We start from the raw sequence: 6,000 nt of genomic DNA on the forward strand, positions 1-6,000 counted from the left end.
CCTTTGGTGAGCAAGACATCGCATCTAGAGAGAAAGAGACACATTTCACCTTGTCTCACTTTGTCTCTAGGGTCTCAGTTCTCAGCTCCTACTCTGATGCGTTGTGATTACAGACTCTGGAATGATGCAGGTTGACGTTTATTGTCATGAGTCTTGTCCAGGAGGCAGATCTGAGTGATTTCCCCTTAGATAGGACAGCTGCAAAGTCAAAATATTATATTGTAAAAATTCATGCATTTTTGGGGGGGCTTTTTGGTCTTAACTTAAGGTTAGTTTGGCATTAGGGTTAGCAGTGTGGTTAAGGTTAGGGTTAGATTTAAAATCATATTTTATTACTTTGTGGCTGTGCCAGCTAGTACTCTGCAGAGCTGCCTCCAGAACAAGATTCATGACAAAAAAACGCTAATCTGTTGAAATGATTAGAACTGAGAATCTTATTGACAACAACAGTGAGAGAAAGGGAGTCATTTTACAGAATGGGACATTCATACCGCACAATTCACTCCTCAAATAGCTCATAGTTTTTTTATCATGTTTTCAATGAACCATGGCTTTTAAAGACTTTGCCAGCTCTATTCAGAACTCACAGTTGTCTGATCAAGAGTAATTGGTGAATTTGAAGGCAGTTGCCAATCTTGGTCATCTCTACATTTGCCAAAATATCTTAGCCAAGGGGAAACAATTGAGCTCTTTGTTCACAGCTCTTGAAATGGGAGCTCGTGATTTAGTTCCAAGAACACCATCTACAATGGGCACTTTAAATTGTACAAAAGAAATCTGGTTGAAATACATGCTCTCTGAGACTGCTGTCAACGTTCCTTCTAAATCTAACTCAGTGGTCCAAAGAAGTCAAACACCCAATGTGAGGAGGTATGCTTGTCATACAATTGCAAATTAATGCTATAATTCAAGAACAATCGGGGTACGGGAAAATGAGGCATATTGCAAATGGCAAATAATACGGTGCATATTCCACTGTAATAACCTTGAGGCCTGAGCGAATAGCGAAATGTGATGTTAATGACGCGATAATTGCCATGTTGTATGCACAGAAGGCTTTTTGCGGCAAAGCAAAGTTGTAATGCAGCGACCAAATGCAGAGTGAGCAACGAGGGCAAAACAAATCCTTTCCAAACGTCTTTTTTTAAGAGCAAATCACAATGGATTACCAAAGAAGGTGTATAGAACCCTTTTTATCTATTAATTAATGTCTCTATTTTCCGTTCAAGTCAACCCCCCCCAAAACACACACTAGTAATTTGACCTTTTCCTGCATTTTTGAGAAATCAGACCAATTATGTAACAGTTCAATTGACAACATTTTACAACAAGTATGTCAAGTAGTTCAACTATTATCATCTCCCACCGAGAAATCGAGACAAAGGACTGAAGAACGTTATCGGGGATTGCATTACCAGCAAACAACCCAGGGGGTACTACAGTTGAGTACAGACCCTCGTTTCCATACCATGAGTCAGGTGGCCAATATATCCATCACCACCTAGCCGCATTGTCCTCCACAACTCATGACATTCCGCAAGACGACGTGAACTAATTGTTCAATTGAAAAATGATCCTCATCCCCTGGTATTGAAACTAATCTGGTCTTTATTAATCACGCGTGCTGTACCAGCGTGCCGCTGATAAGGTAAATTGCTATAACCCACGCCAAAAGAGTGACTATCAGGACATGGAAAGGGAGATGGTTGTGACATTTTTCTCATGTACGGTACGGTCAATTAATACCCAACTTGGCACCGATTCATCACAGTTCTGTTGAGACGCAATGTGCATATTCATCCACTTCTCTTCCCAAGGTAGTGAGATCATACTACCAACTCTACAACGGAAGCTTCTTTATGAATGACAATGCTGTTAACGAAACTTGACTTTTGCGTGCCTCTTTATCGATCGCAGGTGAATATCCACACTGCCGTGAATGGAGTAATTCGTTTTGTGTACGTGATTAATATTTCATATTTTAAGGGGTGTCCCATTCCTAGATATCAAACATATGTAAACATATGTTTCCAATGCCAATAAAGCCCCTTGAATTGAGTGAGTGAGTGAGTGAGTGAGTGAGTGAGTGAGTGAGTGAGTGAGTGAGTGAGTGAGTGAGTGAGTGAGTGAGTGAGTGAGTGATGTGGGAGACATGGACAGATGAAGACTGGGGGGAGATAAACAGACAGACAGATGAAGACGGGGGAAGGGGGCGAGAGACAAACAGACGGACAAAGACAGGGGGAGGCGATAGGCAGACACAGACAGACAGACAGACAGACAGACAGACAGACAGACAGAAATGGGGGAGAGACAGACAGACAAAGGGGGAGAGACAGACAGACATGCATAAAGGGGGGAGAGATAGACAGATGAAGACGGGGGAGAGAGAGAAGAAAATAATGATGCAGTACATTATGCCTGGAAGTCTATTGTTTTGAATTCTCATTGGTTCCCTCAGTCTAGAGTGTGATCTATTGAGTGAGTAATATTCACTCTTCACTTTTTACTGTTCATTTTACTTTTGTTTATCCAGTTCACTTTCCATGCCAATAAAGCCCCTTGAATTGAGTGAATGAGTGAGAGAGGGAGAGACGTGGGAGAGAAACAGACAGACAGACAAAAACGGGGGAGCAATAGGCAGATAGACAGAAGGGGGGGCCAAGCAGACAGACAAAGACGGGGAGAGAGATAAACAGACAGCAGGGAAATAATAAATTAATGATGATGCAATACATTATGCCTGGAAGGCATGGGAAACATATGTTTACATTGCCAAAGCAATAACAATAAAATAACAATAAAAAGTGAACATTGAATACAGACCTGCCGTGGGTGGGGGGGCAGACATTATTTCACTTTGTTTATCCAAAGCCCCTTGAATTGAGTGAGTGACAGACAGACAGACAGACAGACAGACAGACAGACAGACAGACAGACAGACAGACAGACAAATACGGGTGGAGAGACAGACAGACAGACAAATACGGGGGGAGTGACAGAGACAGACAGAGGAAGACGGGGGAGAGACAGACAGACAGACAGACAGACAGACAGACAGACAGACAGACAGACAGACAAATACGAGGGGACAGACAGACAGACAGACAGACAAATACGAGGGGACTGACAGACAGACAGACAAAGACTGGGGGACAGACAGACAGACAGACAAAGACTGGGGGAGAGACAGACAGACAGACAAAGACTGGGGGAGAGACAGACAGACAAAGATGGGGGGACAGACAGACAGACAGACAGACAGACAGACAGACAGACAGACAGACAGACAGACAGACAGACAAAGACGGGGGAGAGAGAAACAGACAGACAAAGACGGAGAAGGGGGAAAGATAGACAGATTAAGAAGGGAGGAGAGAAACAGACAGACAGATGAAGACAGGGGGAAAGATAGACAGATGAAGATGGGGTAGCGATAGGCAGACAGACAGAAAGGGGGGAGAGAGAGACAGACAGACAAAGGGGGGACAGACAGATGAAGACGGGGAGAGATAGACAGATGAAGATGGGGGAGAGATAGACAGACAGAAAGGGGGGAAGAGAGACAGGCAGACAGACACAGACAGACAAGCAGAAAGGGGGGAGAGACAGACAGAGCGACATAAAGGGGGAGAGATGGACAGACAGAAAGGGGGGAGACATAGAAAGACAGGCAGACAGAAAGGGGGACAGACAGACAGACAGAAAGGGGGAGACAAACAGATAGACAGGCAGTCAGAAAGAGGGGAGAGATATACAGGTAGACAGGCAGGCAGAAAGGGAGAGACAGACATGCAGAAAGTGGGGAGAAATAAACACAGACAGACAAAGGGGAAGAGATAGACACACAAAGGGGAGAGATAGACAGACAAACAGAAAGGGCAGAGAGACAGACACAGACAGACATAAAGGGGGGAGAGACAGACAGACAGACAGATTACAGACATAATGGGAGACAGACAGACAGACAGACAGACAGACAGACAGACAGACAGACAGACAGACAGACAAAGATGGGGGGGACAGACAGACAGACGGAAAGACAGACAGACAATGACGGGGGAGAGACAGACAGACAGACAGACAAAGACTGACAGACAAAGACGGGGGGAGAGAGAAACAGACAGACAGACAAAGAAGGGGGAAAGATAGACAGATGAAGAAGGGAGGAGAGAAACAGACAGATAGATGAAGACAGGGGGAAAGATAGACAGACAGATGAAGACAGGGGTGCGATAGGCAGACAGGCAGACAGACATGCAGAAAGGGGGGAGAGAGACAGACGTACAAAGGGGGAGAGACAGACAGACAGACAGACAGACAGACAGACAGACAGACAGACAGACAGACAGAAAGGGGGGAGAGATAGACAGACGAAGACGGGGGAGAGATAAACAGACAGACAGAAAGGGCGGAAGAGGCAGACAGGCAGACAGACACAGACAGACAAGCAGAAAGGGGGGAGAGACAGACAGACAGAGAGACATAAAGGGGGGAGAGATAGACAGAGAGAAAGGGGGGAGAGATAGAAAGACAGGCAGACAGAAAGGGGGGAGAGATATACAGGTAGACAGACAGGCAGGCAGAAAGGGAGAGACAGACATGCAGAAAGGGGGGAGAGATAGACACAGACATACAAAGGGGAGCGATAGACAGAAAGGGTGGAGAGACGGACACAGATAGACAGACAGAAAGGGGGGAAAGACAGACAGACAGATGACAGACAGAATGGAGTAAGAGAGACAGACATACAGACAGAAAGGGTAGAGAGGCAGACACAGACAGACAGAAAGGGGTGAGATAGACACAGAGAGACAAAGGGGTACAGACAGACAAAGGGAGGAGAGAGACAGACAGACAGACAGAAAGGGAGGAGAGAGACAGAAACAGACAGAAAGCGGGGAGAGAGACAGACAAACGAACAGAAAGCGGGGAGAGAGACACAGACAGACAAAGGGGGAGAGATAGACAGACAAATGAACAGAAAGCGGGGAGAGAGACACAGACAGACAAAGTGGGAGAGATAGACAGACAAACAAAGGGAGGAGAGCTAGACAGACAGAAAGACAGACTGATAGGGGTGAGAGAGACAGACAGAAAGGGGGAGAGAGACAGACAGAAAGGGGGAGAGAGAGACAGACAGACAGTCAGACAGACAGACAAGCAGAAAGGGACAGACAGACAGACAGACAAACAGACAGACAGACAGACAGACAGACAGACAGACAGACAGACAGACAGACAGACAGACAGACAGAACGGGGGAGAGATAGACAGACAGACAGGCAGAAATGAGGGACAGACAGAAAAGGGGAGTGTCTGTCTGCGCTGTCTGCGCTGTCTGTCTTTCTCCTCCTGCTATGTCTGTGTGTCTGTTTCTCTCCCCCTTCTCTGTCTGTCTCTCTCCCTCCTCTCTGTCTGTCTATCTCTCCCTCCACCTTTCTATCTGCCTGTCTGTCTCCCCCTTTCTGCCGGCCTGTCTGTTTGGACTGACAGTTGGACTGACATATAGACAGACAGAGTGGGGTAAGACATGCAGACAGACAGACAGACAGACAGACAGACAGACAGAGGGGCGGAAGAGACAGACAGACAGAGAGGGAGTGAGGGACTACAATAGGATGCTCCACTGTGCCCTCAATGCTGTAGACAACAACAATCAGTGAGTCTGCTGAAAGATTAGTCTGTCTCAGCTCAGACAGAGCAGCACACTCCCACCTCCAACACTGGCAGGCTCCCCGGGGGCCCAGGGAGGGCCTGGCTCAGCTAAACCCAGCCACATTCAGCTCATTGAGAGGAGAGGCTAATAGGGAGCTCTGGGTAGAAAGCCAGAGCCCCGGGTCACAGGGGCTGACTCTGCCAACATACGGACAGTACCGCAGACAACACTCCAATCAGAATTCTTGTTTTCGAGTTGCTCCCCCACTTGTCCAATCAGTAATTGAGTGGCCCTTGCACTCATCAATCACTTATCCCTTCAGTTGTTGATTTTATGAAAGG

This window comes from Salmo salar, chromosome 08 (assembly GCF_965601325.2).
Source record: "Salmo salar chromosome 08, fSalSal1, whole genome shotgun sequence".
Taxonomy (NCBI): Eukaryota; Metazoa; Chordata; class Actinopteri; order Salmoniformes; family Salmonidae; genus Salmo; species Salmo salar.